Here is a 26,344-nt window from a genome sequence, read left to right on the forward strand (position 1 = left end):
TCCTATTGTGTCCCATATGTTTAGTCCCACAGGTTCAATTCTGTAGCTTCAAGGAAGTCCAGGATTGTGCTCAGTGGTAGATTTCTTATACCCTCCGGTGAGGGTTTCTCTTCCCCCAGGAACTTTCTCTTCCCCCAGGAATATATTAAAGAAGGTACTAAACGATAGAATGAATTTATTACATATGTTAGATATTATTGATCCATTTTTTTAGATATATACCAATTAAAAATATAGTATAATTCTCATGTCAAAGAAATAATTTTGGAAGATCCTCGTGAATATGGCTGGAAATATGATGAAACTTACTGGAGACCAATATCAGCAATACAAGATCCGATCCCCAATGAAGTAAGAAAAGCATTGTCAATTCGGTGTTCCGACAAAAATTGCAACAATAATAGGTGCACGTATTTAGCTCAAGGATTAAAATGTTGTGACGAATATAAATATGCAATATGTAGTAACAGACCACAAGATGAAGAAGAAGCTCGAGTTATGTGATGCAACCAGGCCAAGAACCTCAGTTGACCCCATACATAATTATTATTATTACAAATATTCCTGAATTAACAAAATAAGCATTTTAATATTATTAGGCTCCATAAAAATTGCATTATATAAAAAATCACTTATCTATTAATTTTCGACGAATAAAGTTGTAGTTAATCGATGGTCAAATTTGTGTAGAATTTATTTTGAATTAAATTTTTTAAAAAGTAGATGTTCAATAATAATTCCATCACTGGCGCAGTCGTTCATGTAGGTGTCTCAAAGATTCCTGGTTGGGCAAGCAGTCCAAGAAAACGTTGCTGAAGCCAAGAAATCGTCAGTTTTAACTGTTTGTTGAGGCATTGAAACCAACCCAAGGCAAGAAGACCACAGTTGCGAGAAGTAAAATCGTAAGTGAGTTTTCCTTTCCACTCCCATTTAATTTTATGATAATTGTTGTGTGTATATTTTGAATTTATTTTTTTAATTTTTGCAATTTATTATTAAGTATACTTTAAATTTACTAAAAGTGCGATAATTCGTTTACATTAGTTAAATTTTAATGTCAAATAGTGAAATTGATAATCTTACACAAAACCTTTCAAATATTTCTTTAAGAAACGTAAATTTAACAAATTTAACGTTAGAACCAAATTCATTAAATATGACTACCCTTACAGCAGCAAAAGAGATTGCTCATACTCTTAAAACATTTACAGGCAATAGTGATCATCTAGAATTTTTTATTTCAAGTGTAGCCAAATTTTATAATAGATATTATATAGGCACTGTAGATGAATCTCTCAAGGAATTTGTTTTTGCCTCAATATGTTCTAAATTAACCGAAGAAGCAGGCGATTTTTTTACTTTGTAGACCGGATCTAACGACCTGGCCCAAAATAAAAGACGCCTTAAGACAAAAATTTGGCGATAGAATAAACCGTCAAGTACTTTCTCAACAGTTAAATTTTTTAACTCGATCTAGAAAAGAGCCTATTTTAGATTTTATAGAAAGATTTTTATAGAAAAATTTTAAAATCTCGCATTTCCTTAAAAATCGCTGCTGATGATTCCCTAACTCAAGGTACAAAAGACGCTTTAATGGAGCAAACTCAATTAACAACTGTTACTGTTTTAATGTCTAACTCTCCTAGCGAGCTTCGAACAATTTTAATGTTACACAATCCCCAAAATATTGATGACGCAAGTTCAATTGTTCTAAATCATTCACTTATCGAACAGCAAATAAATGCTCGTAGTTTCATTCCACGACAAGAAATTTATAATACACCCCAAAATAGAACATCTCCCCAAAGAAATAATCGCCAAAATTTCAGCCATATGCCCCCACCAATTCAACAATCTTTTGTTCCTCCACAAAATCAATATTCTTTTCAAAATCCCTTTCCAATGCCAAATAACAACATTCAACCCCAGTTTTCAAATAATACAGGTGCAATATCTAAACAACAATTTCCAAGCCAACCTATAAATATTCAACCCCAACCCGTACGTTTTCCCACTAACGAACAAGTTTTTGGCAAGCCGAAAAATGTATTTTCTAAAGAAAATTCAAATAAATTAACCAGCCCCCCAACCCCAATGTCTACAACAAGTAGAATGCCGTCTGCAATAAGTAGAAACACAGACGTTCACATGCGCTCAATTCAAAGCCGCAATCCACAAAGACAATTTTAAGAAATACCAAGATTTTTTACAAACCTAATCGATCAAAAAGAGGATTACTTAACGTAGTAGGTAACGCTGAAAAATGGCTCTTCGGTACCCTTGACTCAGACGATGAAACCCGCTATAATAACTATTTCGATATGCTAACAAAAAATCAAGAAATTCTAAATAACAACTTTAATAAAGAACAATCAATTCTATCCTCTATCACACAAGAATTTACTAAAAATTTAGAAAAAATAAATACCAATCAAGCAATTATATTGGAAAAACTAAATTTACTTGAGAAAAATCAGTTAGATTTATCTAATGCCCTATATATGTCTTTAATATTAGACAATATAATGTTGCAATTAAACACTTTAAATTCCGTAATAAATAACATCGAAAACGCAATCTCATTCGCTCATGTAAATAAAATGCACAACTCTATACTAAATCCTAACCAACTTTTAAATTTAATAGAAAATATAAAAACAATATATGGTCCAAACCGAATACCTGAATTTAAAGAATTAGTAAACTTTTATAACTATTTATCTGTTCAAGTAATTATCAAAAATAGCTCAATTTTATTTTCAATACACACCCCAATTGTCTTTCCCAACCACTATATACTTTACAAACTCTACCCAATACCCATTGGAAACAAAACCATTCTCCCTTCCAATCCTTATATCCTACTCACAAACGATAACTACTGGACCACAGAAGAAGAATGCCCGCAGCTAGAAGACGTTTTCATCTGCAAGGAAACCACCCTCTCAAAGGACGAATATTGCCTCTTCCAACTGCTAACAACGTCAACCAATATATGCCCGTTAACCAATGTTAATTACCAAAAAAGTACCATTCAACGCCTAAATGGTAACGAAATTTTGGTCATTCCTGTGCAGACGACAATCGCCCGAGGCAAATGTCAACAAGGGCTCTACAAGATTTTTGAACCAACATACGAAGGCGAAAGAAAAACGGAGTTCCAATATGTGTTAGAATTGCCAAAGTTTTCGTATGTCCAAAGCAGCAACAACAATTCCAAATTAACCCTCGAGGAAATAAACTTGGATGAACTGAAGACAGCCCAGAAAATCTTGTCGACAATCCAGTTACACCTTCTAGAGGCGCCCGAAAATTCCACGTACCCGTGGATCGCTCCAATCTCATCCATTGCCGCCCTCATATGCGGAATCCTGCTGTATATTGGATGGAAGAAATGGAAAAAGCCTGTTTAATCCCATAGAAGCCACCACTACGAGAACGACCCCTTCGACGGCCCTTCACAAGAGAGTCGAAAAAACGAGCAGCCATTGCAGCCCTTATTTTCCGAACTTAAGGAGGGAGGAGTTATGTGATGCAACCAGGCCAAGAACCTCAGTTGACCCCATACATAATTATTATTATTACAAATATTCCTGAATTAACAAAATAAGCATTTTAATATTATTAGGCTCCATAAAAATTGCATTGTATAAAAAATCACTTATCTATTAATTTTCAACGAATAAAGTTGTAGTTAATCGATGGTCAAATTTGTGTAGAATTTATTTTGAATTAAATTTTTTTAAAAGTAGATGTTCAATAATAATTCCATCACTCTCGTCAGATTTAGAGTCTGAAGAAATCTAAATCTTTTCAATTTATGTTCTTTTTTTGTTTTTGCAATTCCTGTTTTAACTTAATATTAAAAATATAAGTGTAATTCCAGTGCAGTCTGCGTTCCTAATAAAAAAAAATATCGAATCGCCAAATTAGTCAGGAGATTACCCAAACGGGCCTTGAAAACACATCGAGAGCGCGGTACCGTGCGACATTTTGTGGCCATCTCCAAGTAAGTATATTGCGCATCGCCGCGCGTCCCTGTGTTAAATTTAAATGACGATAGCTCTAAAAGTATTTGTCACAGAAGGGTGGTTTTTATTTTAAAAACTTTTTTAATATCTCTTATTTAATTTATGTGCAGATACTATGGTAAAATTCCTTAAAAAAAAAATTTCCCGCTTACCGAAAATCATGCAGCAATAAAAGTAAAATTTTGAGTTTACTCTATTCTCCAAGAAAAAATACGCTCACCAGGGGATACAAATTAGTACTGTTATAACCGCCTGTATGTCTCCAATCGATTAAAAAAAATCTCATAAGCTAATTAGTTTCGAAGTTATCGCGTGGTATGTGTAAAAAAACTTTTTACACATACCACGACAATTTATTGACATTTTTCGGTATAAAAAATTTCTGACCCCACAAAATATGTCGTAATTGGTTATTTCTTATGCACAGGGGCCCAATCAATGATCCTGTATAGGTTTCATGTGGTTATACCTTTAAAAAAAAATTTTGAACATTTTTCCACCGTTTTTACTCCACTAATATATAAAACCAACCTTTTACGAAAATTTTCTCAATGTATAATCACAATGGGCATAGAAGTTCAATTGATAGAAGTTCAATTGAGGATCTAATATGATTCCAAAATAGTTCATATGTTGCTCATACTGCAATTTAACGCAATTTATAATAAATAAAATAGTTATAATTTGTCAAAAAAGTTTGAGGGATATTAAGTACTTTTGAGCTTAGGAGAATATTTAAATGTAACGGAGCAATTAACATTTTTTAGAGGAAAATGTAAATAAAATTTTCCTTAGCTGATTTTCTGCAATTTATTTTTTAGAATTTCTGTTATAACAGTAATAATTTTCGACTTTTTTTTGAAAAATTTCGAAAATTTAGAATTCGAATTTCACATAAATTTATAAAATATCATTAACCCTGCGAAATTTCTTAAATTTGGCGAATCTTTTCAAAAAATATCAATAAATCCAAATAAGTTTATAGCTAAATTTTTTTTACTAAAATGACAAAACTTTTTTATTTTTTCTTTCTAAAATTGTTTATTCCTTACAGTTTTTCATTCATAGAAATTTCATTTGGATTTGATGTGATGAGCTCTGATAAAATATACATATCAAACAAGCAAACAAGAAACCTGAAAACCTGAGTATTTCTTAAATAACCTGGATTTTTTCTAAATCATTGTGAATTCTTGGTCAAAAATACTGAGATACTTCCTTAATATTTTCTTGCTTGATTGATAAAATTTTTGAGAAATTTCAAAACAAAATAAGATAAATAGAAGAAAATATTTGATGATGAGAATTTCTTGGAATGCCTTACAAAACTATTTGAAGTGCCGTAATGAAATTTAAAGAATTTTTCAAAATCAACTGTCGAATTAAAATTTTCCAAAATATTTTTAAAAAAGACGAAAAAGTTGAAGAACTAATTTAAAAAAGTTTAGATTTAAACAAAACTTTGTTACAGAGGTATGTGACAAATATGCTATTTGTCGTGCCGTTCAAGTATCTAAACCTAAATATAATTGGATTACCAAAAATAGAAAATCACTAAATTACAACCCGATTTTCAGGCTTATAAGAGCTTATGAAACAATGTCCTAAAATCCGTAAATAATTAGAAAAAAAGTGTATATCTGAAGTCTGTAGAAATAACAATGCTTATTATACTTTATTCTTTTATTATTAATCTTTATACGTTGACAACGTTTCATGACTTTTAACTTATTATAGATCTTTTAAAAATTTTACAAAATATGCAATAATCCGAAAAGAAATTAGTTATTTCAATCAAATGACAGAAAACATTAGAAAAGAACTCTGGGCATTCGTAATACGAGTTAAATATTATGAAAAAACCTAAAACTTATGATTTGCCACCATCTCTGCAGGATCCGAAAAAATTAAATACCTTTTTCCTAAACTCAAACAACACAAGCACATCGGCATCTCTGGATAAAATTACATATTATAAATCAAATATACATGAAAATTTAAGGCATGATGCAATCAAATTTTTTATTTTCTCTTATATCTAGATAAAACTACAACCATCGATATAGTAAATAAAATCAAGACAAATGAAGTAGGGGAATATAACACTTCCATACAAGATTTAAGATTATGCTTGCCCTATTGCATTTATCCCCTGATCAATATTGTTAACTGTTGCATTCTTAAGGAAGATTTTCCAGATATCTGAAAAATAGCTATTATCAAGCCAATAGTAAAAAAGGGCAACCCAAAGAAGGAACAGATTTTAGGCAAATAAGTATTCTGCCAGTGCTATCGAAAATAATAGAGCGATTTTTATATAACCAAATAACTGCATTTATCGATCAGTTCCAATTAATTCCCGATTATCATTCGGGTTTCGGGAAAAAATTTTAGCACCACTACATGCCTTGTCAAAATTTCCGACAATATTAGATTTAAGGAGGAAAAAAAAGATCTAATTTGTCTTACTTTGTTAGATTATAGTAAACCCTTTGACACTGTAAATCATAACTTATTACTTTCCAAGTTACATTGGCTTTTTGAGTAATACCATTAAATTATTTTAAAGTAACTATTTTGATCGATTTTTTTGTGTAGTTATTCAAGGTAAAAACAGTATTCTAAAATCAAAGTTTAACAAAATAGAAAAAGGCGTTCCTTAAGGTTCAATTCTATCACCATTACTTTTTTAAATTTATGTTGCTGACATTAACAAATCACTAAAACGCTCTTAAATTCTTTAGTGTGCAGATGACTCTCAACTGTATTTACCATTAAACTTTAATAATTTTCAACAGGCAGAACTAAATATAAATACTAATTAAAATAATATTGCTCTATATGCACAAAAACACAATTTACAAATTAATCTCTCTAAATCTCAAGTTATGATCTGTCATTCAAATAATCAGATTAAAGAGCTCCTCAAAGACAATTTAAGTATTAAAATTGGAAATATTTCAGCAATGTGAGAAAATCAATAACATTTGTATCTATAATTTAACCGAAGAAGAAAAGGAAAATACGGCGGAAAAGGTTCTAACATTATTTCAAAATAAAATGGGCATAAAAGTTAGCTATCAAGACTTAGTACAAACGTATCGTGTAGATAGAGAAATAATAAGAAACGTATAGGTAGAATAAATAAGAAACGTATAGGTAGAGAAAAAAACAAGACCAGGCGAATCATTCTGAAGTTTGGCCAATATCAATACAAGCGGGAAATCCTTAAATGTAGGAAAATTTAAAGGATCTAGGATTGGAATCACAGAGGACCTAATAAAAAACCGACTTATCCTTTATCGAAGTGCACAGGAAAAACTGACAAAGAAAAATGTCTTCTCAAAGTTCGGAAATATTTTTGCTAAAGTAGACAACAGTGTTGTGAAAATATTGAATGAAAACACCTTAGAAAACCTTAGACCTACATTATAATAATACTATTTCTTAAGGGTTATTATTGGTTAAAAAAAAACAAATAAATAAATGTAAACTTAACATGGATCAAATCTTTGGATTATAACGATGAGGTGGAGGAGTGTGGCGTGGTTGATGCGAGGGTGGTGGATGGCATTGATGGTATGTGTAATATTCTTTGTGGTAAGAATCAATTAAATATCCTGTATTTTAATATCAGAAGTATTCAACAGAATTTCGATGAACTTATTATTTTTTTAGATACAATAAATACTGATAATACTGATGTTTTGGATTTGTCAGAAACATTTACAATGAAAAATATTTTCAGGTATAATATATCAAATTTTGACATATTCTATAATGAGTCCCAGTTTAACAAAAATGATGGAGTGGTTATTGATGTAAAGCAGCACCACCATACAAGTAGCAAAATCATAAAACTATCGGAGATAAATATTATAAAAACGAGTTTCAAGCATAGCAATAAAAATCTAAATATCGTTGGTGTATATAGACCACCTTCTACAGATCTTGATATACTTCTGGAAGACCTTAAAATAGAATTGTCAGCAGATAGAAATAATGAGACTGTTATATATACAGGGTGTCCCAAAAGTGATGGATCAAACTCAAACAGGAGATAGAGGGAGTCATTTACAATCAAAATCACCCCCTATGTTGTTATGCAATTGTAAATAGGTTAAAAGTTATAGCCATATATGTGTCTTTTTTAATTCCAGCACCTTTGTCAAATAAAAGCTTTTAAAAAAATTATACAGTTGATTAAAAAATCTGTTTTTTTAATTGTACCTAGAAATGATGTGCCTCTATAACAAAAATATGTTTCTTAAACATTACTTTTTAAGAGCACTAGAAAAACAATTTTTCTGGACTTTTTACAACTTTAAAAATAAGTTCTTAACTTTGATGCCATTTTTTTGCGAAGAAAATATAAGACATGAGATTCATGTGATGCAGAATAGGAAGACCTGATGAAAATGCTGAGGCAGAAGATGACATCATTGAAATGGCATTAGAGGAACCTTCAACTAGTGTTCGCCGCTTATCAAGACGGTCTGGTATTCCGAGAACAACCGTACACCGCATTCTACGAAGAAACCAGTTGCATCCCTATCAGGTACAACGGGTTCAAGATCTATTACCGGGTGATTATGATGAGAGGGTGGAATTTTGTAGAGAAATGCTTCATCGTAATAGGCAGGATCCACATTTTTTACCAAAATTTTATGATCAGACGAATCTAGTTTAATTAATCATTACACAATAGCATTATCAATAGATAAGATAATAAAAATAACATTTGTCAGGAAACAACAGTGTCCAGAATTAACTATGAAAAGCTCAATAAATTATTAGAAAATGAATCTTGGAATGATGTTCTAGATAGTCAAAATATAGAAGAAGCATATACACTTTTTAAAAATAAATTACTGTTCTATATAGATCTAAATAGAAAGAAATATATTATAAATTAAAAAAAAAAAGAAAATCTTGGATAACTAAGGGTCTAATTTGTAGTAGTGCTAAACGAGATTTCATGAAAAGAGAACTTAGAAAGCATTTTTCTGAGAGGGCATCCATCAGCAGAATATAAACGCTATAGAAATACTGTGACCAAACTGATAAAAGCAGCTAGAAACAATTTTTATAAAGAAACAGTTATTAATTCAAAAAATGTTTATAAAAAAATATGGAATTCTATAAATGAAATAAGAAATTCAAAAATAAAATTCTCAAATGAATATCACATTATATCAAATAATATATTAATAACAGATGAAAACTCGGTTAGTAATAAATTTAATGACTTTTTTATAGAGGCAGGGAAAGAATCACAGAGTCAAATTCCGAAATCCAATATACCACTGGCCACATTTGCATTGAGAGATACTTTCTTTTTGATTCCTGTTAACAATCATGAACTTATAAAATACATTAGCTCGTTAAAAAATTATTCGGTACCTGGTATAGATCAAATTACCCCTTCTCTAATATAAAATATTCATCATAATATTCTTAAACCCTTACTTTATTTAATAAATCTATCATTTTCAACATATAAAATTCCTTCAGAGTTTAAAGTGACAGTGGTTACACTAGTTCATAAAAGCGGAGATAAAAAATGTATTAACAATTATAGACCCATATCAGCTATTCATAATTTTGCGAAAAATGTTTAAAACAAAGAATCGTAAATTTTTTAGAGAAAAAAAAACTCATTTATTCTAAACAGTTTGGCTTTAGCGAAGGGAAAAGCACAGAGGATGCAGTTTTTGAATTTGTTACTAGAATCAATCAAAATTATTAAAGGAAATTTAAAAGCTTAGCTGTTTTTATGGATCTGTCAAAAGGTTTTGACACCGTATCACATGCTCTTTTGTTTGATCGGCTAGAGGAAATGGGTTTTTAAAATGGTCCACTAAACTTACTAAAGGACTACATGACAGAAAGAATATGTTAAAATAAAAAATAAACTAAGTAATGCAGGCATGATAAACACTGGAGTTCCTCAGGGTACTGTATACTCATCCTTTTTTTGATGTACATAAATAATATCGGGAAATTAACTAAGAACTGTGATATTGTGTCATGCCGATGACACAGTCTTAATTTTTTCAGCTAAAAGTTGGAGAGACGTATATGATATGGCAGAGGTGCGTCTTGAACAGATACTTAAATAGTTAAATCAACACTTACTTTACTTAAATATGGCAAAAACCTTTTTTATGACTTACTCGCCTGATTTGTATGATCAACCTAATAAAAAACAAATATTAATTCATAACAATATTTGTAAACGTAATCAAATTTGTCTTTGCAATAGAAACCTTAAAAAAGTAACTAAAATCAAATATCTTGGTATTATGTTGGACCAACATTTAAAATTGGATGAACATATAATATACCTTAATAAAAAAATTAGAAATATTTTTTATAAGCTTTATCAAGTTAGAGACATTTTAGAAAAAAAAATACCTATTGCTTTATATACTTGCCTTGTGGAGTCCATACTAAGATATTGTATAGTTGTATGGGGAGGTGCCTATAGTAACAGTATTAAAAAACTTTCTGTATGTCAAAATATCGTATTAAAAATACGTCAAAGGAAAAATTTTAGGCATCCATCTGATGATTTATATTATACCTAACAGATTGTAAATATTCAAAATTTATATATACACAATGCTTTTGAACTATATTATAAAAATAAATAACCCTACAGAAGCTACCTATATATCAAGAGCAAAATTACAAAAAAACCTCCCTATTCCTTTTATGAAAAATTTCTTATGTCAGAGATTTGTAACATATTATTGACCTGTGCTTTTTGAATAAACTTCCTGCTTCAATTAAAAACACTCTACATGAAAGAAGAAAATTCAAAAATATTACAAAAGACTTTCTGTTCGAAAACCCTGAGTACGTTAGAGACTTGTTAAACTAAAATTAAAAGAAATAATCCCTTACATTTTTGTATTATTTCAATTACTGTTTTGTTTCTCATAATTAGGTATGCAATGGTTCTCGCGTTCTCGCCGCCTTTGTCTTTTTGTCGCCATCACCTCCTCACCTCCGTCATAACTTATAAATATCGTAATATTAATAAAATATGGTTATTTTAATGTTATATTAATAGTTAATTAGCTAAAAATTAAAAATATGCAAGCTGCAAAATTTCTATTGGAAGACAGTTAAGCACACAAGTTTTTAACTTAGGCCTAACCCTTCTAAATATTATTTATACATATGTAAAAACTATTTTGAATAAAGTTTGATTTTAGAAGTCTTTTCTATATAATGCTACAACGTTATGAAATAATAATCTTTCATTAAATACTAAAAATATTTCAAAAAAGAATTTTGCAAAATATATAAAACAGTTTTTGCAAGAATCATAATAAAACGCAAAAGTTTTTAAAATGAAAATATACACGTTTTTAAAATGCTATAATATATACATATACTTAAAAACGCTCTTAGTATTCCTGGAGGCGCTCTCGGATATCGCGGATCTGTCCTCCCTTGTCTGTCGGGGTACCACCGAGCCAGTTTCGACCTTTTGTAACTTTTTATTTTGTTTCTTTTTCTTAATAAATAATTTTTTTTACCAAATACTTTTAAAGATCTTTCTTTCTGTTAAATATTTAAGTTTATTAAATGTTAAGTATTAGTAGTAGTAGTAGTAGGGTTGTATCACTCTGGGCATAGTTAATGCCTGGTGACAACGGCTTTAAAAATCGCGCTTTTTGTCTAAAGAAAACTCTGTGACTCTTTTGCAAGTAGCTTTTAGTTATAATTGTTTTTCTTTTTATAGGCAAATAAAGTATTTTGAATATGAATTTGAAGTTATGCAATAAAATATAGTTTTTAATATTATTAAAAATCTAATGGTAGATACTAATGATTTTAATACATTTTTTTTAACAGAAACTTTGATTATAATAATAATCAAAACGAGGATGTTTTTGAAATACCTGGGTATCATTTTTATATTGTGACAGGGAAATTAATATGGGAGGGAGAGGTGTAGGAGGTATCAAAAATACCGTAAATGTTAAAGTTATTACATTTAATTTTAATATTTCTGATACTCTAGAGAACCTATGCTTAATAGGAATAAAATTGGGAGCTAGATCAATTGCCGTAGAATCGTTATAACGTGAAAACCCTCATTCAGGATTTCGAGTGTGCTGGTGACTTTAATGTAGACTTTTTTAATCTAGATGATCCAGTATTACGCTGCTTTGATTCTTATAATGTGTAATAGGTGTAGTAATAAATGTAACATAAATCTAGGACATATTTTAACATTAGTCTAAACAAATTGTTTTTAATTATTTCCTAATATGTAGGACAGCTTTTGTTATAGGTTTACTTTAGGAATAGTTATTATGAAATAATATTTAATATATTTTAGATAGTTTATGTCTGAGTATGCATGTTTAATCTTTGATTGTATACATCGTATGATTGTCTGATTGAGGTAATTATAGTCGGATTACCGAACAGATGGAGTAAATGATGTGCGCGAAATATAGGCCCGCCCATCGATGCAACCTTGGCAGATTTAGACGAGGAGAATTATGCCTACTTATTTTAAATTATTTTACCGTACAGCTTTGCTCTGTAAGCAGCTTTTTTTTAAATATAATACGGTCGCCTGTAAAATGGGTCCAAACCGATTTTGAGGTTGTGCCAGGTAATGATATAATAATCCCTTTTAAGTATTTTGTTATGCAAAGTTATGTTAATATATTGGGGTTTACCGAAAAGGGATAGGTATTCCTTTTAAGTAATCGTGCCAGGTCAAACATTTAGGGTGTAATTGGCCAGGTTCATCAGAACCGAGCGCTACCTGAGAGCTGGAAATTTTGTTTAGGACCAATAAAAATTGTCATACCTGAGCAACAATCGAGCGCTCAGAGAGCGCTTTTTTCCGATGAACCCGGCCATTATAAAATATAATTTTATGATCATAATCATATGCTGAATGCTCGTTATCACATGTTTTATATATGTTCATAATCACTTCCTTTTCAGCAATGGTCAAATGTTTTCGTACTCTTTTCTTGGGGGGTGACAATGGGGGTGTACGTGGCGCGCCAGCCATTATTTGTTAACAAACAAATTAACAAAAAAATAAACACAATCTCAACTTTTCAATATTGCGAAGATTCAAATATTCGAATAGCAGAAAATTCAACCAAAACGATCTAAAGCCGCTTGACTAGTAGAATTAAATAAAACCCCAAGTCATGATCCCTATCGAGGCTCTAGGCCACATCTCCGGCGCAGAACGATCACGTGACCACTCCATCTGTTCGGTAACCCAAGTATATGAAAAATATGAACTAGTTTTGGGTAGAACTAAGAGAGTGCTACTATTAAAGGTCGATGTTGAACAGTTACTTATAAACGCTGTAATAGAATGTAGTAAAATGCTCCTTAAAGTGGTTTTTGTTCATTCCTCCCATGCGTAGAACTGGTTACTAAAATATCCCTTAAACTGGATATTACATTTTTCAAATTTTAAATTAACCAGCACATATCTCAGCTCATGGTTTCAAATTGATTGACCCAATCTTTGTATCAGGTGGGCAGCTTGTTTTGACGTATGTATGGTACACATCAGCTGATTACCTTTCTGATCATAGGTTAGTGTATATCAGTCTCAATATAAAGGCCAGAAAACAGGAGCCAAAATTTATTTCTTGTCGTGCTTATAAAAATGTTAATTACTCTAATGTTTTAAATGATTTTCCGTACTTGATATTTTTCGTAAAAATAACATCGAACAAAAATTGAGACATTTAAAGGATTTCTTTCTATAAACAGAAAACTGCCAGGGTAACTAAGTCAAAAGTTCCTTGGTTGACCCTCAATTTAAAACTTCTTATGAAAGAAAGGGACAACGCTTTTCAAAAATTTCATCAAAATCAGTGAACGATTGGAATAGATATAAAGAGTTGAAAAATTATTCACTTGCTATGGTCAGATCTGAAAAAAGTTGCTACATCAATCTTATTAATACCACAAAATCACCTAAATAGCTATCGGCTATTTTTAGTAATCTTAATATTTATACTACTCAGCATCACTCTTGCAAATCCTGAATTAATAAATCAACATTTTGCTCAATATATACAAGTGAGAGACGTAAATTGGCCTTAAGAGCAAGAAGGTTACAACCGTTCCCGGCAAGTTAAAAAAAAGTAGGAAAATAGAGCAGAAAGAGAAATGTTAGCTTCTCCAACATCTTTTGATGGAACAGTACCACCAACCTATCCTAAATAAATTGCTTATTCTCTTGAGACCTTAGTCAGTGAAGCACGGACTTCAAAGAAATATAAAACTTATAAACATGGATTTTGGTTTAAATACTAATAACTTTTTACTGATCGCTTTGAGTGCAGATAACAGAAACTATAAAACTTATCCTGTTGTAATATCAATTCCAGTTTTTTTGCCATTGCGCATTAAGTCCAAAATTAGCACCGAAGCGTGAACTTTCATGATCGAGGTATCAATGGAGATATCTTCTAGCATTGTGGTGGAATACTTGGGCTAACTAAACTTAAAATAAATAATAAAGCATGTGAAAAGAAATATCAAGGACTTTTCCTTACACTTTTTTTGCACTATTAGCTTGTAAATGAACATAATTAGTTCTTAATTTTAGTTTTTATTACCTTATAAATGTTTGAACCTAATATGTTTTAATTTAGTTTAATCTTACATGTTTTTAGGCTTAAGCAGTGCCTTGTATTGTTAGGTATCTAAAGAGCCTTCCTTATTTTTTTATCATTAAAACAAGAAACCACCAAAATCTGAACATCTCTTTAGATTTTTCTTGGATCACTCGGATTTCTTAATACGAAATATTAAGATACATTATAGTCTAATCAAATGGTAATCAAAAAGGGCTAATAGGGGAAAGTTTTGGTGTAGTTTTGATATTTGGTTTCACTACGTTTTACAGGCGGATATGCATGAATTTCATGTTTGCCAACACGATTTTTCACCGGAAACTTGTTTTTTTTTCAAAAAAAGAAGATTTTAATTTTTTTAAAAGAATTCAAAAAATAAGTATAAAATATAAACTTATGTTATAAATTTTGCTGTCCGATCGACGGTTCAGACCGGCTGGCATGAAACTTACTGCAATCTGGCAACACTGCCCTGCCAACTACAGAGGAGGACACACAATTTCTGTTTAGTACGATACCGACCGGCGCGGCGCGAGTATTCGCAAGTACAAAATTAATGAGAACTTTTTTACCGTGAATATTTACGATACGATGTCAGTGTGTCTTATATGTGATGCTTCCTTGGAAGATGGAACTTTAGTAGCAACTGTTTAAAGTCAAAGTATTACATCTTTCATTGAGGCCAGTAAAAAAGAGGTGATGGAAAGGCGGTTTGTTTAAGAGAGAAAATGACTGTAAATGTGCATGAAAAGTGTAGAAAGGCTTATATGAATGACAGAATGATTGCTGCTTTCGTTAATAATGCTAAAAAAGAAGAAAGTACTACATTGATAACACGGATAACACCCGGGTTTAATTTTAAAAATCATTGTTTTTTGTGTGGAAGTCGTATTACTGCAGAATTCATCGCTGCTGAATCGAGGGAACCGCCTAGCCAACGCAATACAGTATACAGTGTTCGTGTCCACAGTATGAGGCATACAGTTCTGAAAGCAGCAACAGCACGAAATGATGATTACGGACGGTCTATAATACAGCGCATCGAGCCAGTGGGTGATTTAATTGCAGCAGATGCCCAATATCATAGCAAGTGTTATAAAAACCTGTATAGTCGACCAAAGGTCCAAGAAGAGAAAAGACGAAAAGTGGACCACATGCCGAGGAAATAGACAAAACAATGCAGTATATTTATGATTATATTGAAAACAGTGACGACGAGTGTCAGTTCTCCATGGAACAGTTGATAGAACAGATTAAAGGAAATTATCAACCTGAAGTGAAAACGGTAAAAGCTCGCCTAATAGAAAAGTATGGAGACGATATTCTCTTTGCGAGCATTAAAAAGAAAAAGACTGTTGTCAAAAAAAATACAAAGAAAAAGAAAAAAATACAGAAGAAAAAATTTTGAATAACTTGTGGTATCAAAAAACATGTAAGTCTGAACAAGAGGAAAGGCTTCGATTTGTTGAAGCCGCAGCAAAGATTATTTGTGAAGATATTAGAACACAGGTATACAATATAACAGATTACCCTCCTCCAGATTGTTTTCTTAAACAGAGTGAAGCCGCTGTCCCTGAAACTCTTAAATGTTTTTTGGATATTCTGATTATAAAGAGAAAACGCGGAAACATTCAGAAATGGATGAATAAATGCAACGCGCTTGCTCACAGTATTATCACTTCGGTGAGGCCCAATTCGTTTTTGTCAAATATACAAGTTGACTTGGCGGCTTTTATTCATAAAAAATGTGGTTCCTAAAAACTGCTTGATATATTACATTCTATGGGATTTTGCAGCTCGTACTCGGAAACGGTACGTTTTGAAATATCGTCTGCTATGAAACCAGAAGTAAAAGTTAATCAGGGCGGGTTTTATCAGTTTGTTTATGACAACGCTGATTTTAATAGTCAAACAATCGATGGATATAACACTTTCCACGTAATGGGTGGGATTTACACTATAGCTCCAGCAACTGCAGTACCCGCAGATAAAAGCATTCCGAGGTTGAAAAATATACCTAAAAGTACGGTTGTTGGTAGTTTCAGGGCTGTAATCTTAAAACATTTTGAACCTGCAGAGCGTGGTGAAGGGTTACAGCAAGTTAAGATTCAAGACCTCAGTAATAATTTTTCTACTTCCGAAATAGTTTTTTCAAGCACATCTGACATACTTTGGCTTTATAGGAAGTTTAAAGACTTTTCCGCTATACCAGGATGGAATTTATTTATGGAGCAAGCTACCAGAGACCTCGTTTCTAAAAAAACATTTGCTGCTTATCTTCCTTTTATAAATGCTCCTCCGACAGATTACGATACAATATTTACAGCTTTATTGGAAGCTGCAGACAAATGTAAAGTAAATGGTCAGGAAATATGTATAGTGACTTTCGTTCAACCCCTCTACTTGAAGGCGCGATTCATAATTTCCAATTGGACAGACTCGAGACTGAATAATGTCGTTCTAAGATTGGGCGGATTCCACTTATTGATGTCCTTTTTAGGGTCCATAGGTTACATAATGGACGGCAGTGGCCTGAAAGATTTATTCAATACCATTTACGCATTAAATTCCATCGAAAAAATTATGACTGGTCATGCTTACTACAGAGCTGTAAGAGCTCACTTTTTAGCCCAGGTTGCACTTATGAAGATTGTAATGCAGATGATAACATTTTCTTCAGAAATCGAAACAAAACTAAACAATATTTTACACAATTTTGACAAATCAGTGATCCTTGCGTCTGATCCTGATGATTGTCGCAAATTCAAGGAAAAGGTAAACCATCAACTGCAACAACTAAAACAACGTGGCCCGACTGCTCAGCTCTGGGTACAGTATATACACTATACAGCTAGTTACTCTTGTGAAATTATTTATCTCGTCTGAAAGAATGGGCAACTGGGATGCACTTTGCGTATGCATTGCGCTCATCTGTATTTATAAGATATGCTAAATCTAAAACAAACAATGTCTGCCGCAGAATATGAAAAATTTACTACCGGCGGTTTTTTCACAGTTCGATGATCTGACAAATTCTGGTGTGGAACCTGGACGGACACGATCATCGAGCAGTTTCTCATAAAGAATATGAAACTTCATGGAGGTCTCACACACGGTCGTGGGGTAGGAGAAGGTGTATTGGCAAGGTGGACATTGGGGATGACCTCCGTGCAACACGTTTGTGAATAGATCGAAAATTACAGTGGGGTTACCTTTCAATCATCAGAACAGCATGTAGCACTCAAAGACTCAAGAGTTACAAGGGACAACAAGGATCAGGCCGAGATGTATGAATGGCTCCTGCAAGATTTTCCTTTCCCTGAAAACCCCGATTTATATTCAATCAGCACTGGTGTTGTGGCTGACGATCGGATAACCTGCCATAAAGCTTGGAATGTGGGCAGTAAAGATATTCATAGAATTGTTGGTGGTGACTTCGGAACTATCAAATTTAAAAGGAGCGATCGAGTGCAACCTCTGGTAATAATGACTAGTGCGATACGGATACAAAACGAAGTAATACCTATCAATCCAACAACTCTGTTCCAAAGAATGACCATTGCCAAACATTCCGAGAAGCACCTCGAGGAATTTTTGAGCTATGGTCCCTTTTCTTTAACACTGTTTGACAATGGTTTACGAGAAGGAATCCAATCCACTCCTAATAGAGCACTCAAACCCCTAAAAAAACAACCAGTTAAGTATCCAAGTTCAATACTTCATAGATGGCGGGTTTCTCTTACATACGGTACCATGGACCACGAATGAAACATTTTTTTCTATTTGTGAAAAGTATGTAGAATATGTCAAATCAAAATATCAATCAAATGCAGTAATTGTTTTTGATGGGTAAAGAAGACCTCGACGGTGGTACAAAAAGTGGAGAGCGTATGAACAGATCAAGGAAACTGGCTTCAGCTGACATGCTGTTCGATGATACAATGGTACCAACGATGGCAAAAGAGAGATTTCTTGCTAACATGAGAAACAAAAGTCGGATCATATCAATGCTCATTGCGAGATTTACTTCGGTAGGAATTTTTTGCAAACAGGTGAAAGAAGATGCTGAGACCCTAATAGTAAACACAGCATTGCAACTTTCTCCAAACAATGAGAAGGTGATTATAGTGGATAAGGATATAGACTTCTTGGTAATTTTAATTGGTCTCTGAGAACACTTGAATGTTTTCTTTTTGAAACCTGGGAAGAACAAAGTGTCTACGGCTATATTCTCTCCCACTGATGCTATAAGTGACACATTAATCGCTGATAATATTCTGTTCTTACACGCAATGAGTGGTTGTGATACAACATCGACATTGTACAATCAAGGAAAACTGAAATACATTCATACCCTGAGAAAAAACCGTATCTTGCTGACCGTATCAAAGTATTTAAAGACTCCAACGCTACTCAGGATATGGTTGCTGATGAATGTTTTTTGGTTTCACTATACGGATACAGTGGTAAAACTGTGCCTTCGCTAAATCATTTGAGATATATTTCCTACATGAAATCTGCTTTTAAGCTCAATGCAAACATTGCATCACTGTCGCCATCTGCTGCTGCAGCGCGACAACACTCACTAAGAGTGTACTATCAGGTCCAGCAATAGTTGGGTGTCGAGAAAAACCCAGAAGAGTGGGGATGGAAAAAATCGAAAGATGGTCTTGCACCTGTGACTAGCTTGTTACCACCTGCTCCTCCAGATTTACTGAAGCTTGTCTTGTAAGTGCACTACAAATTGCCAAAGAAATTGTGGCTGTAAAAAAGCAGGGCTTAGTTGCAGTACCTTGTGCTTCAACTGTGAAAACAGTTGCGATAATACACCAGTCTCTCTTGCAAACCCGGCAGATGAGCTGGAAATGGCGAACGAATTAGAGTTGGATTTCTTCGTCACTGAACAAATGAAAGAAGGAAAGGAGACTAGACAAGGTAGTTTAAACTAGGAATAATAAATAAACAACAATATGTAAGTTCATTTGTCCTTTTTTATATTATAGATGCCGATGAAGAACCCGGGCCTTCAAGGAAAAGGACGCGTTGGTGAAGAAACCTTTAATTTTGCGTCCTCATCGCGGCTGAACTGTTCATATAACCAATATTTACCTAACATGAATGTGTTTTTGGTTTTTTAAATAAAATATTAAAAAATACCCTTTTTAAGGAAGTTTCCTTCTCAAAACCCATTTTCGGTCAAAATTCGTGTTGGTAAACTTGATAATCGTGTAAAGCAGCCCAAAAATCATATATAAAGAAAATTTCAAAACTACACCAAAACTTTCCCCTATTTTCTACCATTTGATTAGACTATTATAAAACTTTAAAATTTTTTTGCTTATTTGATGAACTTTTGAAAATTGTTATTTTGATCAAGTAAAAATAAAATATATAAAAGAGTATAAAATTGGAAAAAAAACATATTGGCTTCAAAGCCAAAAAAAAGAACCCTTAAATAACGTAACCTTTTGAGTTAAATTTAATGGCTTTGAGTTTCGGTTTCTCTCTGTAATCCGACACCCTCAAAAGAAAGCATATAAAAAGTTACCCCCCGGATGAGAAATAAATTCTCCAGAATGTTTAACTATAATCCAAAGGGGCGACTTTCATTTATTTTCTACAGGATTACGTTGTTTAACAAAAAAAAGAAATAAAGAAAAAGAAAAAATATGTTACAGAGTCAAACGGGGACTAATTCAAAAAAATGTTCTGGATGAAAAATCATTGGAAATTTCGTAGCGCGAGTCGGTGTTTATTCAAACACACACGCGTTACGGTAATTCCTAAAAGCATTGTTTCGGCTGATGATGGATGGAAACCGTCGATCTGTGTTCGCGAAATTATTTTGCCCATAGCGTGCCGGTTTGTTAATTATTAACATCTGTGGCTTTACTGTAATAAGCTGGAATGTCAATTAAAATTTTCGACAAATTGAATCGGTGAAAGGAAATTTTAAAGAGTGGTTGAAAACTCTCGCAAGTCAAATTTTTTCGGATTATCTTTGTTCTTACAACATACCTCAAAGTTCTGGAAATGTTTTACTGTTCCAAGTAATCATTTTAGTCGGCTAAATCTGTAATGTGGCTACTGTCCTCATTATCTTATCACATCACCGGAAATTACGCGATTCTACATGAAGAATTAATGCAACAAACTTCTATACAATTTTTTCGAAAACTCAAAATTAGGGAGATACTAAAGTATTAAACATACTAAGTATTAAAAAAAAATATTTTTTTCTTATTTTTTTAAATAACGTTTTTTCTAATGTACTGATTTTTTTCAAATTTTGCATGCATGTTACTAGTGTTTATATACTTTGTATTCACCCTATTAAATTGACGCTAGTGGTTAAGGACAAAAGGCTTGAGCCAATTAGTAAAGAGCATCAAAATATCTTTTAAACAGGTGCTCTTGTTGCATCATTGTAGAATTAAAGGTTTCCAAGAAAAACGACTTTAAACACTTACATACGATTAATTAGAACTTTTGATTTTCAAAATTAACAAAGCAAATCTTGAAACGAAACGCTTTAGTTTCCATGGAAATGAGTTATGACATTGTATTATAAATTTTGACAGATAATATTATTTGCAATTTTAATCATTTTAAAATCATTAAGATTAAAAATAAAATAAATAATAGTAATAATAATAACTTGTATTCCAACGCAGAACTACGCGACATACGTACAGAGAAGAATTTCCGAATAGAAGAATACCACGATCGCAAATGTTTAGCAATATCCATCAGAGACTAGGAGAATTTAGAACATTTAAAATTAGTCAACATGATGTCCACGAAGAACTCGAACTCAAAGAACGGAATTTCGTGTTTTAAATGAGAGTAAGGATAACTTTACTCTTGGCGTAAGATCAATTGCAACTCAGGAAAATACTCCGAAAAGTACGGTTCATGAAATTTTACAAGAGCAACTCCTACATCCCTTTTATTATCAAAAGGTTCAAGCTTTAAACCCTGAAGATCCAGTGGCTCGACGCAATTTTTGTAGGACCATTGGAAACCTTCATAATCGTGAGTTTATTATATAATACATAATTATATTACATCTAATAGGGAAACATTTTTTCGCACAAAGGCTAAATGGTGAGGTCTACTTAAACTTTTTGAAAATTAGTGGCCCAATCTACTAGGTGATGTTCCTGTTCAAATAAGGCGTGAAATGTAGCTGCTGCAAGACGGCGCTCCACCCCATTTCAATGGAGCAGTGAGAGAACATTTATATCAAAATTTTCCTGAAAAATGGATTGGACGCGGTGGGTAATGGATTATTGACAATTGTGAAACAATTAAACAGAAGGAAGGCATATTTTCTAGAATTCGTTGGAGTTTCCAAAGAAGAATGAATTTATGTATTGAAATGAAAGGGCAACATTAAATACAAATTTTTTATGAAAGTATTACTTTAAAATTAAATTTGTTGTGTTATCGTAAATAGTTATTTTATTTAACAAATTACCCTTTAACAATGTATGTTTTCAAGGCTTGCTGTGTTAATTTAGTTTAATGTTAATGTTTAAATTCGTTTTTATCGGAAACCGTTAATTCTACGATGATGCAACAAGAGCACCTTTTTAAAAGATATTTTGATGCTCTTTACTAATTTGATATCCAAACTTATAAAAAAATTAAAACAAACAGTTCTAAGTCATTTTTCTAAGGTGAAGGACAGCTTAAGCCTTTTGTGATTGACGACTAGCGTCAAATTATTAATGTGACTATTATTGTGAAAAAAAGAATTTTTTTTTAACACTTTGTATCTTCCTTAATTTTGAGATTTTGAAAAAATTGTATAGAGGGTATTGTTGCATTAATTTTTCATGTAGAATTGCCCACCGAAATCCTGACGCGTAATTTCCGGACACCAATGGCGGCGGGACGCCATTTTGACAAATAAAATTAAATAGAAAGGGGGTCATGCGATAAATCGTTTGAAAGCTCTTACTGAATGCTTTATGGTCCTAGAATAATAAGTCATTACTTCTGGGAAAATGGCAACCTTTCTAAATCTTATTTTTCGCATTTTTATGTTCTTTACTACACCTCTTTAGGTGTAATTTGTTTTTAGGTGTGTTGTTGTTTATTTTAGTTAGGTTGAGTTTTTATTTTTTGTCAATGTTAATGTCACATTATTATCAGAAAAGTTACTATTTCGTACAAGAACTTATTTGATTTACCAATACCTTTAAAACCGAATAATACCGAAAGGAGAGAATATTTTTGCTATTTCGTTCAGTGCAAATTTATTTGTACTTTGATTTAATCGAGAATGCCTGATCCGCGTCCCCATGCTGAAAATATTGAAATTATTTTCATTTACGGTGGAAATCGTAATGTATTTGAGACGAAAACAATTGTTAATGTTCGCTTTCAGAAGTCAGGACGTCCTATCCAGCAAAAAAAAGGTGGATATTATAGCAACTATCGCAGTTGGTGACACGTGTGATGTATCTTCTGCTACTGTGAAAAGGGTACCTAAAAAACGTAAATTTGGTTCATCAATTGACAGAAGAAGATCCTGATGGACGTATGGAATTCTGCAAGGTAATGACCGAGAGAATAGGACTTATGTTAATGCTTATGTGAAGAACATTTGTTTCAGTAATGAATGTACTTCTTTTTGAATGGTAGTGTTCATAGACAAAATGTTCGTTATTGGAGCGATGTAAATCCCCACATATTTCGTGAAACACACACACAATACTCAGAAAAAATAAATGTGTGGGCTGGCATATTAGGGAATTACATTGTTGGGCCTCTCTTTTTAGACCAAAATCTGATAGGGAACCTTTACTTAAACATGTTGACAAATGCAGTATAACCACTGATCCTTGATATTATTGAACACAATCCTCATGAATTTGAGCTGGAAACAGTTTTCCACCGCCTTACTTTAGCAGAAATGTTAGAGAATATTTAACTAATATTTACCCTAATCGGTGGATTGGTCGTCGAGGGCCTACCGAGTGGCCAGCCAGATCGCGCGATCTTACACCTCTAGACTTTTTTTATGGGGCTAGTTAAAACAAAAAGTCGACGTCACCCAGCCAGAATCTATCTTCGACCTACGTCAAAGAATAATTGATGCATATCGCAATATTAATGTTGCCACTTTCCAAAATGTTCGTGAAGAGTTCTCCAATAGATTATTTTACTGTCTTGAAGTTCATGGTGCACATTTTCGACATCTTTTGTAGTGAAATAGTTACATTTCTGTGTTACCTAAGTTTTAATTATCTTAAATGGAAATAAAAATGCAAAAAATAAGATTTTGAAGGATTTTGCTATGGGTAGAAGTAATGACTTAATAGTCTAAGGCGATAAAGCATTCAGTGAGTGCTTTCAAATAGTGTATCGCATGAAGGGGGGTCATGCGATACATACATACACTATTTTAAAGTTTTGAAAAATAAGCTAGAAACTAAAAAATAGTATTTAGGTTGCTAATGATGTGTGCCAAAATACAAATTTTTATATAAACGCATTCAAAAGAAAAGAGGGGATGTTAAGAGGCGCACTGTATATAAACAGTATTGATAGGTTCAAACTCATTACACAACTTGGATTCATCACCTTTGAGACAGGATTAACTGGTGATACGTTCCAGAACGCCCTATCTAGCAACCTATTTTCGACAACATGAAAGACATCAGAAAGAATCTGTTTGTCTGTTTGGAGGGGCCATTTTCACCCCCGCTTACATCTTTCAGGTTATTAACTACTTGTCAACTTATCCATTGATATTTTTTCAAAACTCTGGAGACTATTAGTTAAGGTTGTACTTCTTGGATTATTGTTAACGATATTTGGTTGTGGTATATTTTTTAAGAATCTCACTGATACTACCTATAAGAAAATTATTAAACTGTTGTGCCTCGTCAGTCTAAATATTTGTTCCAAAAAGAATTTTATCCTGTATGGTTTGAGTATTCTCGCAGAATACTCAAAGAATATATTATATATTATATATATAAAAGAATATTCTGAGATATTCTCTATTGAGGCAGAAAGGTCTTGAGATTTTTCTATAACTCCTAAGGATTTTTTCTGTTTTCATCTATTGTTGCAGCAAAAAACTATTTCGTTTGTAATTTTAATGACGATTAAATTTCCTTTTCCTTTCTATTCTGCCTATATGTTTCTACTCTGATGTAAAATAGCTCTTTTATAAAGATTATCCCTTTCACTCATTAGATTTTTAATTTCCGTACTAATTCACTTCTTATCCTGAAATATATCTTTGTTGACAGCTGTAATCATAGAACACATTTTATTTAGGCTTGCTGTAATAAATAAAATGAAGGCTTTTACTTGTGAATTGACATCTAAAATGCTGGTGATTTAAAATGTTCTAATAATATCGTATTGATTTGAATTACATAGTTATATTTAGAATTCCTATATTTTGATGACCAATATTAACAGAGATAATGGAATGGTCACTGATTTTCAGTATTGAAAGAAAACTGTAAGTTGTTATTGATTTCAACAGCAAAGTCCTGCTCAAACAAATCATCAAGTTTACTATTACAAGCTACGTTTCACTTTGTCATCAACGTCAACAATCATCAACGTTGCCACGTACGTTGAAGTATCAGTACTAAGCAGGTCATCTAGTTTGTAAGGCCTGATGATGCTTTATTAGCGAAACATGTAACCTTCAGGACATATACAGGGTGTTTTTTATATATTGCGACAAAATTCAGGAACGTATTCTTTGGACAGAAATAAATTCGCAAAAAAGTTCCTATAAACATAGGTCCTAAACCTTTTAGATTTTGAGCTACAGGGTGGTAAAGTTTTAACAAAAAAATGATTTTTTTTTGATAACTTAAATACCCCTGTAGATATTTATCCAAAGATTGGTATGCAGAGTCTGTGTATCCAGAGCCATTTACCAACATACTTTTAAAATTTTTATGTTCTCCAGTGGCGTGCGTGCGGGTTTTCCGCTAAATACTTTTATAAAGAAAAATGGTACGGCACTGGTTTTTCGTGTATTAAAAAATATTTTTAAATTCCCCGTTTTATTTGCAACATTTTTGATTCCTTGGACTTTGTCCGTTAGATGCACGGTTTTAACACAAAAAATTAAAAAACATTTTTCTACTTTGACTGATCGCTAAAATTTATTTTTTCTATGATCGTTATAAAAAGTAAGTTTTTTTTTAAATTTTATTTAAAATTTCATTGTAGTTCATAATATGTCAGTTTATTTAACATGTTAAAAAAGTGACATATGAGTAACATGTTAATATTTCATGCTTTCAAAATCGCGAAGTAGCCTGTGAACATAATTTTTTTTAACGTAACTACAGACAACGTCGCCGCAACGATAATCACATTCTTGTTTGAATTTAATCTTTTTTTTTACCACATTCTTCCTCTGCCCACGATAAAGTTGATATTTGTAAGATTTTGTGATATTTTAAATCATAGTCACTGTCCGCCAGTTGACAAGATTAATTTGTTAAAAAAATGGCTAACAATTACACAAATAACGAAATGTCCGATATGTACTTCATTTATGGACTGGCTAACGGAAACGCACGAGAAGCCTTGCGTATTTATGCTGAACGTTACCCGAATCGTGTTATTCCTCATCACTCCATGTTTTCGCGTTTACACCAACGTCTAAGTGAA

General features: G+C 32.3%; 1 protein-coding gene and 1 long non-coding RNA gene across 2 annotated transcripts in view; one reads left to right on the forward strand and one right to left on the reverse strand.

The window, feature by feature from the left end:
• The window catches only part of LOC126733584 (limbic system-associated membrane protein-like), a 607,444-nt gene that overhangs the window by 575,149 nt on the left and 5,951 nt on the right, over window positions 1-26,344 (reverse strand). The gene's annotated exons all lie outside the window — the stretch shown is intronic.
• On the forward strand, window positions 21,247-22,136 carry LOC126733587 (uncharacterized). Its single transcript, XR_007659778.1, has 2 exons — window positions 21,247-21,715; window positions 21,780-22,136. It is a non-coding gene; the product is annotated as an uncharacterized LOC126733587 (long non-coding RNA).

The sequence above is a fragment of the Anthonomus grandis genome, chromosome 2, assembly GCF_022605725.1.
Source record: "Anthonomus grandis grandis chromosome 2, icAntGran1.3, whole genome shotgun sequence".
In the NCBI taxonomy this organism is placed as follows: Eukaryota; Metazoa; Arthropoda; class Insecta; order Coleoptera; family Curculionidae; genus Anthonomus; species Anthonomus grandis.